Here is a 13,031-nt window from a genome sequence, read left to right on the forward strand (position 1 = left end):
CCCACCTTTCCCATCCCTCAAGGTCTCCACAAGAATGGACTCTGCCTCCTGCTTTCGGGGGGGTAAATATTTTTCAATGTGATAACTTAACTTTATATAAGCAGAAATCAGTTGTAAAACATACTGAAAAATATATATATACTGGAAAGCAGAACCACATTCAAAATACCACAGCAATTATATTGCATCTAAAAATACATTTAATGAGAAAAACACAAGCACTTTCTATGAAAATGTACTGAAAGGCATTTTTCAAAAGACCTAGAGTGAGAGATGATATTCTTGGATGTGAAGATACACACTGTATATTTCTTTACTCTTGCCCAAATTAATTTATTAATATAATGCAATTTCACTCAAAATCCTAATAGTTATTTTAATTTAACAAATTGATCATTAAGGTCATTTGGAAAGCAAATGTGCAAGAATAGTGAAGACATATGTGAAAGAATAATACTGCAGGGAACTTGAGAGCAAGTTCCAAATGTTGAAATGTATATTAATCTAAAATAATTCAAAGTTTGGTACAGATTTGGTCAGGGTATAGAAATACCTGAAATGGCCCCTAGAGGGATAAATAAGACCGAGAGTCTAAGGGGAACCAGGACACCAAAAAGGGGACCCAAGAAGCCAGAGGGATGAGCTGGAATGGGAGCCTAGGATTTATAGAGCAGATTGCTGATATAACAAGGTCTGTCTGTTGTCTTGGCCCATTTACATACGTGAACAGAAAAAAACTTTACAAACTCTTGTCCCTCATCATTAAGAAAAAAAAAAAAAAAAAGACTATGGTACCAGCAAAGATACAGGCTTAGATCAGTGTAACATAACGAAGTATAAAGAACACCTATTACATACGATAATTTAGTGAGTAGAAAGTGGCTTTTCAAATCAAGGGGGAATAGATAGACTATTTTCTGAAGGTTGCTGGAAAGTTGCCTATCTGTTGGGCAGACTGATGATAGATAGATAGATAGATGATTCATAGATAGGATACATACATGCATACATTCCTATTTCACTCCACACATAATAAAGTTTCAGTGGATTAAAAATCTAAATGTAAAATAAAGAACTGTAAAACTACTAGAAGAAATATGAGAGAATTATTATGACTTGGAGGTAAAGTAGACCATTTTTTTAAATGTTACAGAAAATCCAGGAGTCATTAAAAGGGGAATGGGTTTGAGGAGTCTGGCTACATAAAAATTTTAAGTCTCTTATATTAAAATAAGTGCCTGATTAAGAGAAAATAGTTACAAAATGTACAACTGAAAAAGTATAAACACCCTTAATATGTCGAAAGTGCCTACAAATAAACAATAAAAGCATTTGACTTTAAATGAGTCAAATTTTAAGTAGGCAATTCACAAAAGAAGAAATACAAATGGCCTATAAACTTGAAAAAAGATTCTCTTTATGATCAAATAAATATATATCAAAGCAATATATTCCCCATTGGACTGAAAATAGGTTAATGAGATTGTGGGAAGACAGTACTCTCATCCATTCATAGTAGAAATGCAAATTGATACAACCTCCTTGGAAGGCAATTATATAATACACTTCAAAGATCATAGTCCTTGACGCTGCATTCTATTCCTAGGAATTTCTCATTCAAAAATATTCTTTCATATACTCGGAAACACATTGCCACATGATTTGTAATAGTAAAATTTTGGGAGGAAATATATATATATTTGAATAAATTGTGGTAAAACCATATAACTGAATATTCTTCAGCCATCTAAAGGATCTAAAGGATGAGTTATATCTCATCCTATCTAGCAAAAGTGATACGAACAGATGTGCATAACATGAATATATACTGACTGGCACTTCTGATTTGAATTCAAGACTACGGGGTTTGCACACAACCACTTTTATATTTCATCTGTGTCTTCTTTCTTCCACACAAACAATAATGATTCTCAAGACTCGGGAGAAGATAGAATCTGAATATCTCATAATTATTTCTTTGTTTTATTGCACATTACATACATAATAATTTCAGAGTAATAATATTAATACTACCATCACCAATATGATTACTGAAAGTTAAAAAGAAATTTTTTTCGGTGTGGCCACTATGGAAAACAGTATGGAGGCTCCTCAAAAAAATTAAAAATAGGGTTGCCATATGATCCAGCAATCCCACTCCTGGGTATATACCCAGACCAGACTATAATTCGAAAAGATACATGTACCCCTATGTTCACAGCAGCACTATTTACAACAGCCAAGACATGGAAACAACCTAAATGTCCATCAACAGATGAATGGATAAAGAAGATAAAATGGTACATGTATCCAGTGGAATATTAGCCATCAAAAAGAATGAATGCCATTTGTAGCAACATGGATAGACCTAGAGATTGTCATACTAAGTGAAGTCAGAAAAAGAAAGACAAATATCATATGATATCACTTACATGTGGAATCTAAAACACAATACAAATCAACATACCTATGAAACAGAAACAGACTCACAGATATAGAGAACAGACCTGTGGTTGCCAAGGGGGAGGGGGGATAGGGGAGGGAAGGAATGGGAGTTTGGGATTAGCAGAGGCAAACTATTATACATAAGATGGATAAACAACAAGGTCTTACTGTATAGGATAGGGAACTATATTCAATATTCTGTGACACACCATAATGGAAAAAAGAATATGAAAAAGAATATATATATATACATATATATATATACACACACACAACTGAGTCATTTTGCTGTACATAAGAAATTAACACAACATTGTAAATCAACTATACTTCAATAAAATTTTTTTAAAAAAGAATTTTTTTTCAATTTTATCTTCTTATTCTCCTCGCACTTTTATAGCTGCAATCTATTTACACTGTCAGAGAATTTAGTCACTACAGACTATTCTCTCTCCCATTAATTGTTTATTTTTTGTTAGTTCTGCAAGTAATTCTATACTTAAAGCTTACCACAATTCCTTATATTAATGTCTTCTTAGTTAATTGGGCAGTTGGAAGCTCATTTGCTAGTAGAGTCCTCAAAAGCATTAAATTTCCTGCATTCCTGCATACAGATAACAGTTTGTTCCCTTTTTTACTTGAACATCAGGGTTGGTGGACACAAGCTCCTTGGCTCACACACTTTCCTCAAGTACGTTAAATGTTACTAACCATTTTCTCCTGGGAAATTAAGTATCACTTTCCAAAACTCTGATGATGATCTAATTTCATTTCCTTTAAAGTCACTAGGTCTTTGGGCCTAGATACCCACAGGATTTTTCTTTTCTTTAGGGTCCAGTAATTATATTAGAATATGTCTTGGAGTTGACAGTTCTGTGTCAATATTCTCAGGAATAGAAAATATGAAACATACTTTCAATCTTTACTTTTAAGTCCAATGTTTTTTTTAAGGAACGTTTTCTTTTTTTTAATATTTATTTATTTATTTATTTATGTCTTCGTCGGGTCCTAGTTGCAGCACACGGGATCTTTTGTTGCAGCGCGTAGGCTCTTCATTGTGGCAAGCGGGCTCCGAAGCACATGGGCTATCTAGTTATGGCGTGTGGGGTCAGTAGTTGCCACACAGCATGTGGGATCTTAGTTCTGCACCAGGGATCAAATCCGCATCCCCTGCACTGGAAGGTGGAATCTAAACCACTGGACCACCAGGGAAGTCCCAGGAAAGTTTTCTTGAATTATGGTTCCAGAGGTTTTTTTCTGTTCTTTTGCCTTGGTTTCCTTCTTCAGGGTCTCCTATTGTTCCTGTGTTGGATTGTCTTTGCTTATCTTCAATATTTATCTCTCTTGAATACCTTTTTTTCCCCTATTTTCCTTATTTATTTGTTTGTTTGTTTGTTTATTTATGGCTGCATTGGGTCTTTGTTGCTGCATGTGGGCTTTCTCTAGTTGTGGCAAGCGGGGGCTACTCTTTGTTGTGATGCACAGTCTTCTCATTGCAGTGGCTTCTCTTGTTGCGGAGCATGGGCTCTAGGCACGTGGACTTCGGTAGTTGTGGCATGCAGGCCTCAGTAGTTGTGGCTTGCGGGCTCTAGAGAGCAGGCTCAGTAGTTGTGGCGCACGGGCTTAGTTGCTCCGCGGCATGTGGGATCTTCCCGGCCCAGGGCTCGAACCCATGTCCCCTGCACTGGCAGGCAGATTCTTAACCACTGCACCAACAGGGAAGCCCTATTTTCCTTTCTCTTTGATTTTTCTCTCTCCTGTCACCTTCTATTTCTTTTTTTTTTAAATTTATTTATTTATTTATTTATTTTTGGCTGTGTTGGGTCTTCGTTTCTGTGCGAGGGCTTTCTCTAGTTGCAGCAAGCGGGGGCCACTCTTCATCGCGGTGCGCGGGCCTCTCACTATCACGGCCTCTTTTGTTGCGGAGCACAGGCTCCAGACGCACAGGCTCAGTAGTTGTGGCTCACGGGCCTAGTTGCTCCGCGGCATGTGGTATCTTCCCAGACCAGGGCTCGAACCCGTGTCCCCTGCATTGGCAAGCAGATTCTCAACCACTGTGCCAACCAGGGAAGCCCCTCTATTTCTATTAAGACATTTATATTCTTTTCGGTTCCTTACAGTTTAGTCTTTTTTTTTTTTTTTCTAATTCTTTCCTGAGTTCTCTCACTTTGAGTTTTTCTAATTATGTTATATCTTGTATCATAATGTCTTTTATTCACTTGAAATAGAAAGTTACACTTTGTTCTACTTTATGGCATGTCTCTGTGCCTGCAGAAATGTTATTCTGCTCCTTATTCTCTTGTTTTCTTATAACAGCTTTGTACTGGATTTCATCTTGATTCTTTTCTGTGGCCCTTTTTATGTGAAAATAATTTTCCTGAACTTTTAGGAGGCACTGTTCAGAAGCTAGAAATATTAACTTCCTAGGGATCTTTCTTCTACTCTTTTGTGTAGCGTTCAGAAGTATGCGGCTTGCTCTCTGGGATTTCCCGGCTCTGTTCTCTCCTCCCACTTTTATCTGGACTTTATCTACTCCATCTCTACTGTCCCCTTCTTGCTCAATTTTGATTCCACAGTCAGCAGTTTCTCATGAGTATGGGCCCTATCCTGGAAGGGGTCTTAGATGGTTAGCTTTAAGAGTCCCTAGGGGTAGCAATCTGTTCCCTATTGCTTCCCTTGCACGGTCCCTCTGCTGAACAAAATCTCTCCCAGTTTCAATGAGGTTCTCAAATTGGCCTGTCATGCTCTACAGTAAACACTGGGTGGGAGGTTGGATGAGGCCCAGAGTGTTCTGAGTTCGGGGCTATGTTTAGTTTTACTTCTCCCTCTTTAACTGTATCCTCTTGTACACATGGTCCCTGATATTGCTCTGAGTCCCCAGATCTGCCTGGCAACTGTAAGGGAAGGGTCAGGGGTGAGGTTATGAAGAGAGCTGAGGTTTCCTCAGAACCACCAGCATCTTACCCACTCTGGGGCCCATTCCTTAAAGATATCTCTTGCTAAGGTGTGGATGGTTGATAGAATTTGATTTGAATACCCTAGAGATAATTGCATTTTAATAGGAGACACCTTACCTTTAACCAAACAAGTGACTTTCTAATAGTGGGGTCTCATGGCAGATGGATAAAGGATGGTTGTCAATAACCTTCTGACAGTCACTAACTAGAGCCCAGGTTCCTAAGCAAGGGGCGGAGGTGGTGCGGCCTGGGCAGTAATCTCAGCAGAGAGGGAGTGGAGACTGCATGCTGGGAGCAATGGGGATGGATAACTTGGGTGGCAGTGAATAGTTACAGGATCCCAAAGTACCGAGACCAGCCAACACCACTGACCATACCAGAACAGGACAAAGATGCCCTAAGATGGAAATATGGTAAAAATGTCATCAAGAAAAACCAGAATCCGGTGCAGGTAACTACTTGCACACCCTTCTGTGGTTGCAAATACCAAACAGGTAGGAGACTGCCAGCAGAGGTAATACAAAGGTCTTGCTTCCAGGTGTGAATGACCCACAGGGACATACCAGGCAGCCAGAATTACCTTACTAGTGGATAAGGGAGTGGGGTGAGAAGGTTGATATCAGAGAAACTCTGGGGGTGAAGGGGCAGAATAATGTCACAGCACTTTCCACATACCTAAAACTGTGTTCACAGCTATTGAATACATACCCAGTATCCCAATTAATGGTGTTAGTCTCACTTTTGAGATGAAGAAATTGAGACTCAAAGGGGCCAGGTGGCCTGCTGAGGATCACATGATGACAAACCAATTGGTGAAAGATTCAAATCTAAGTCATCTTCCTGCTCCAAAGCCTTCACTCTTCAAGACTAGACTTGGGTCTAACTTGTAACTCTGCCACCAATTGGCTGTGTGACCTTTTCCTGACTGCTTAGCCTCTCTGAACCTAAATTCCCTCATCTCAAAAACGGAGATAGTTCTCAGAATTAGCTCAGAAATGAGATGACTCATCCAAGTCCTGTGGGTTTCATGTTTAGTATGGTGCTGGCGCACAGAAAGCCCTTAGAATCCATGTGCCAACTTCCCATACATTATCAGCTGCCATCTGTGCATAATCTTCTAAGCAACCATTAATCTGCTGCCATCCTCCCTCCTACCTGCTTCATTTTCTTCATTAAATCTATAGAAACTGTCTGGTAGAAAGAGTTATATGACATCCGTGGGAAATACATGGGGAAAGATTACAGTTTTATCAATGAATTCCAATGATTTTCCCCCCAATGACATTTCAGAGCAGGCAAAAAATTTGCTTTTCCTAGAGAGTCAAATGAAATTAGGAGAATTACGTTTTCTGTCTTATTGCAGGGAGATAATCCATATAATCCTTAAACATCTGACAGTCAATAAAGCTCAGTCAGAGATCAGTTAAGAGGTTAAACCCTCCAGAACAGCCTCTAAGGCCTTGTCTCGAAGTCACATCTGAGACCTGTGTTGAGGAAGGTAAAGAATGAGCCAGAGGGGCTTTCAGAAATGTTCTAACCCTATTCCTATATTTCACAAATAGGGAAACTGAGGCCCAGAGAGGGGAAGTTACTTGTCCACGTAACTGCCATGCCTGAAACTTGAACCCAGGGCTCCTGACGCCTAGGCCCAGGATTGGCCCAGCACAGTCGCTACCTGCCCTTTGGAACCGGGACTTCTCCATCATCAGAGACAAATCCTGGCTCCACCACTTCATGGTGGGGTGCTGGGACCCCAGAAAATTGTTTAGCCTTAGTTTTCTCGCGTGTTAAAATGGGAATGATAAATTTGGCCTCACAGGATCAAAAGACATGAGGAGGTGAAGGGGCTGGCACAATTCCTAGCCCGTGGCAGGCACTCAAATGGGGTTCCATTCCTCTTCCTGTCTTCACTGATGTTCCCCCAGAAGCAAACCTTGGCACAGGATTTAAACGCAAGTAGTTTATCTGGGAAATGATCCCAAGAACTACCAGTAGGAGAGCGGGGAAATGAGCAGTAAGGAGATTAAGCAAGCCAATACAGGGTACATGAATAAGTAGGTTACTCTGTGGGTTATGGGGGCTCCATCCCCCTAATGGCCTCTCGGAGACGGTGGAGAGCAGCGGTCCCCAACCTTTTTTGGCACCAGGGAGCGGTTTCATGGAAGACAACTTTTCTACAGACAGGTGGCAGGGGAGGAGGGGGAGGGCTCAGGCAGCAATGCGAGCGATGGGAAGCAGCAGATGAAAGCAGATGAAGCTTTGCTCGCTCGCTGCTCACCTCCTGCTGTGCGGCCCGGTACCCGTCCGCAGCCTGGGGGTTGGGGGCCCCTGGTGTAGGGCATACCTTAGAGTCCCGCACCTCCATCCACTCTGAGGATGAGGAAGCTAGTTTATCTATTCTCCAACTCCTTCACTGGCCCAGGGCCGACCCTGGGGGTGCCACTCCCAGCACTTCCTGCCTGTCCCGAGCACAATCTGAGATGCCAGAGGAAGCCCTGGGGAGGGCATCACAGGTGCTTGCAGCGGGCAGCCGTCCATGTGCCTGAGAACACTGAGTGCCCATGGAATACGGGCAGGGCTCCGAGAGCAGCTGCTGCAGTCCACGGCCTCCTGCACCGCTCAGATCCAATCCTGCTCCACATCAAGTTCATTCTGTTCTGTCCCTGAATTTTTCAAGGTGGTGATAAGGCAGGCTGGGACCTGGGACCCTTTCCTGGAGTGTTTGCACCTGGACAAAGGTCTCCTTGAGCAACAGAATACAAAGAAACTATAAGGGACTCAAAATAACCTCACGCATGCACAGTTGGGGCAAGGTATGAACAATAAGATACAAAAAGGTCAAAACCCAACTGCCATTTCTGAGGTGTCGGGAGCAAAAGCGGGGTACTGGGCACGATCCCTGCACACAGGACCACCCACAGGGTGAGCCGACCACCTAAGCCACTCCTCCAGCCTGACCCACCCTCACCCCATTTAAGGAGCCAGCTCTCCTCCCTTCCCTCGGGGAGCAAGGAAGGGCATCTGTTTCTTGTCCTGGCTTCCTCATGCTGCAGCAGGAGTCCCAGTAAAGCCTTGCCTGAATTTCTCGTCTAGCCTCTTGCCAATTTCTATTGATTAAAGAGTCCAAGAATCTGGGTCGGTAACAGTGACTGGTCACAATTTCTTTTATAAATAAACAAATAAACAAACTTACAACAGATGGTTTAGTGGGATAGGCCACAGATCCCACTGGGGCAGTTGGTCCTGAGGTTTTAATTGATACTCATCATGAACCTCCTTGTTGTGGGATGGATTCTGTCCCCAAATAATTCATGTGATGAAATTCTTACCCCTAGTACCTCAGAATGTGACTGTTTGTGGAGACAGGGCTTTTAAAAAGGCAATTAAGGTAAAATGAAGTCATTATGGTGGACCCCAATCCAATCTGGTGTCCTTGTAGGAAGAGGAAATTTGGACACAGATGGATACAGAAGAAAGACCATGTGAAGACAGAGAGAAGACAGCCATCCACAAGCCCTCAAAAGAAACTAACCCTGCTGATTCCTTCATCTTGAACTTTCAGCCTCCAGAACTGTGAGACAATAAATTTCTATTGTTTAAGCCATCGGTGTATGGTAATTTGTTATGGCAGCCCTAGGAAGCTAATACACTCCTCTAGCCCTTTTTCTAGCGTGCCCTTCGCCAGCTCTTCTACTGGTCTAGGCTCTTGTCACTCCTTCATTTCAAAGGGTCCGAGACCTGGGTACCATACTCTGGTACCACACCTGTTATTACTTGTTCATGATTATCTCCAGGTATACAAGTCCCAAGAGGTACCCCAGTGTATCCGCTGAATTCCAGACATATTCTTTCCTGCCCCCATTATGTAGCAACAACACAACCCCCCTGTTATTCTCCTACCAGTATTACAACTCCTTTCTTGGGCTGCTGGTGTACCAGGCAAAGGCTGTAACTTTACAGGATCCCTTCCTGTGCCCTTGGGAACTAGGACCTGAGGTCCAGCAGAGCCTAAAGTTACAGGGATGGAAAACACAAATCCCCCAGCAGGGGTCACTGGAGTGATGCTAAGAGGACCCACCTCTGGTTCCCACTCCAAGGGACCAGATCATCCCATGCTGGGACCCAACCCTCTTCTGCTTATCAGCAGGTCTCACCACCTTCGTGTCAGTAGCTGAGAGCAGTTCTAAGATCCATCCACCTCCATATTTTTCTGCTAGTGTGTCATGGATCGGGTTCAAGGAGGGGGTCAACAGCCTGAGCTGCCATCTGATCCAGAGCAGTGTTGGCTCCTTAAATAAAATATATACTAAAAATACAAACGGGGTGGAAGGGCTGTTACCAGATGATGGACCAATGTGCTTTATAGAGAAGAGGAAGGCTCCCCTGCCCTGGAATTAGAGACTGACAGTCACACACTGATTGCAAGAGTACCATACAATTGGGCTTCCCTGGTGGCGCAGTGGTTGAGAATCTGCCTGCCAATGCAGGGGACACGGGTTTGAGCCCTGGTCTGGGAGGATCCCACATGCCGCAGAGCAACTAAGCCTGTGAGCCACAACTACTGAGCCTGCGCGTCTGGAGCCTGTGCTCCACAACAAGAGAGGCCGCGATAGTGAGAGGCCTGTGCACCGCGATGAAGAGGGCCCCCGCTTGCCACAGCTAGAGAAAGCCCTCGCACAGAAACGAAGACCCAACACAGCCATAAATAAATAAATTTAAAAAAAAAAAAAAGAGAGAGAAAACGATACTTTAAAAAAAAAAAAAAGTACCATACAATGATTCAGGGCTTACTCTTCTGTCCCATGTGATTTGTGCATTTGCATGAGCCCAGCGTAGGTGAGGAAACAACGGGTGGGGGAGGGGAAGGAACCTGTTCAGGTAACTTAGCCCACAGGGGCTGACCTGAGATTTAAAGGGAAGCCATTTCCTCCCAGAGCCCCTGCTCCTCACCTAAAAAGAGGTAACCAAGCCACACTTCCATGCAGTGTGGCTCTTTGTAAGGCAGACCTCGGAGATATTGCGGGTTCAGTTCCAAGCCATCATAATAAAGCAAATATCGCGATAAAGCAAGTCACACAAATTCTTTGGTTTCCCAGTGCATATAAAAGTTATGTTTACACTCTGCTATAGTCTATTAAGTGCGCAACAGCATCGTGTCTAAGAAAAACAATACACATACCTTAATTTTAAAATACTGTATTGCTAAAAAGTGCGAACCGTCATCTGAGCCTTCAGCGAGTCATAATTTTTTTTTACATAGTCACAGCAAAGATCACTGATCACAAATCACTGTGGCAAATATAATAGTAACGAAAAAGTTTGAAATATTGCAAGAATTTCCAAAACGTGACACAGAGACATGAAGCGAGCAAATGCTTTGGGAAAATGGCGCTGATAGACTTGGTTGATGCAAGGTTGCCACAAACCTTCAATTTGTAAAAAACACGTGATCTGCAAAAGCACGTTAAAGCGAGGCAATAAAACGAGGACTGCCTGCCGGCACCCAGGCTACAGTCAATGAGAGCTACCTCCTCCCGGCCCTCGCCTGTACCCATTTGCAGTCGTATTTGTTATTTCCACCAAGATATGTGCTCATTTTGTGTGAACCACTGAGTTAACTCCAAAACGGCCCCACCCTGCGGAAGGACCCCTGTCCAAAAAGCCGGCTTTAAGAAATCTCGTACTGGGGCTTCCCTGGTGGCGCAGTGGTTGAGAATCTGCCTGCTAATGCAGAGGACACGGGTTCGAGCCCTGGTCTGGGAAGATCCCACATGCCGCGGAGCAACTAGGCCCGTGAGCCACAACTACTGAGCCTGAGCGTCTGGAGCCTGTGCTCCACAACAAGAGAGGCCGCGATAGTTAGAGGCCCGCACACCGCGATGAAGAGTGGCCCCCGCTTGCCGCAACTAGAGAAAGCCCTCGCACAGAAACGAAGACCCAACACAGCCAAAAATTAATTAATTAATTAATTAATTAATTTTTAAAAAAAAAGAAATATCGTACTGAAGTTTGGCTGGGAGGGGCAGCCAAACACCCCACAAATGTTCTGCTTTTCAGTGTGTGAAGTTAAAAGAAGCTTTTAGGAAATGGGCATGTTTACTCCAAACCAGTAATTAAACATTTGCTCCTTTTTAATATCTTTGAGGCAGTAACAGTTGTGAAGGCAACTGGGGTGGTATTTACCATTACAGGCATGTCGATGCCATTTCATCTGCCAAGGTATCTCATCCGGGAATAGAAAAGAGCTGTTTCAGGGGTGACAGGATGTCACGCAGCCCCAAGCCGCTCCCCAGCCATTGGGTGGCAGGGCTGCGGGAGCTGAGAACACAGTGTGTGACCTCTGCTCTGTCTCCACATGGATGAAAGGATAGAAGAGCTTTCTGTTGATCCTGACACTCTGCCTTATTTAATGGCTTCCGGAGAACCCATTGCTTAACTGTCTTACGGCCAAAATAAAAGAAAAACGGGGCCCTGAGAGGTGCTTCATGTCAGGTGGAGGACTGGAATCCTGGCACTGGAGCTGCAATTAGATCTTGGTGCATTTTTACTGTGCAAAGCGTTGCAGGTCTGGAGGCTTGACTGAGAAGTGGTCAACAAGGTGGTCTGTAACTGCTCCCAACTGGTTTCCAAACCTGTACACAAAGAAGCAAGATGCTGGGCTTGGTTAAGGAGACTGAGCACTGGGGGAGGATCACCTGACAAATGTTGTGGGGAGAGGAGAGTGGGTCTGGGCGTCCGGCAGACCTGGATGGAGGCCCCTCTCTGCCCCTCACTGGCTGTGTGACCTTGTGCCAGCGACTCCTCTTCTCTGAGCTTTGGTTTCCTTATCTGTTAAACTGGGGACGGCATTACCCATCTCATGAATCCATGAATATCACAGGAACGGTTCCAAGCAGACTGTGAGATGAGGATTTGGAACAAAGTGATTTTGTAGGAAATGCTCCCAGGAAAACCAGTAAGACGGAAGGAAACGAGGATCAGAAAGAAAGATCCAGCAGGCCTGCCGTACCTGAAATGTGGCCCACAGTCCTGCAGCAACACCACCGCCTGGGGTTTGCTGCCAGCGAAGAATTTTGAGCTTCTCTTTGACCTACGAAAACAGAATCTGCTTTTTAACAAGATCCCAGGGGATCTGAAAAGCACTGCTGGAAGACGCCCCACGGGGGAGGATCAGTCCTTGATGAAGGGCTGCCGCCCAAGGCTGGGGGTGGGGCAGTGGTGCAAATCCACCCCCCAGCAGCTCCCTCTCCCCACCCCTGGCAGCCCCCTCTCCCCACCCCTGGCAGCCCTCCCCCTCCCCGCTGAGGACAGAGACACAGGGACTCGCTGTTGGAAGTGAATTCAGAGGAGCAAGTGCACAGAAATGGCCACTCGGGACCCAAGGGGACGAGGTGTGGCGCTGACCCCTGCTGCAGTGTGACACTAAAGAGATGGGTAAAGCCCTCTCTCTCTTAGGACTGGAGTTCACGGTAGTTTCCTGCCCTTTGTCTCCCCTGTTCCTCGTCGTCTTCCTTCCCTCCCTTCAGTCATTGGGCACCCTGGGGCAGGGGGGAGGGGGGGGGCGGTTTGGGGGAGGTGAGGCCCACCTGCTCTGCCTTGCTCCATCCCCTGTGGGAGGGACGAGGGTGA

Source organism: Balaenoptera ricei, chromosome 19, assembly GCF_028023285.1.
Source record: "Balaenoptera ricei isolate mBalRic1 chromosome 19, mBalRic1.hap2, whole genome shotgun sequence".
NCBI lineage: Eukaryota > Metazoa > Chordata > Mammalia > Artiodactyla > Balaenopteridae > Balaenoptera > Balaenoptera ricei.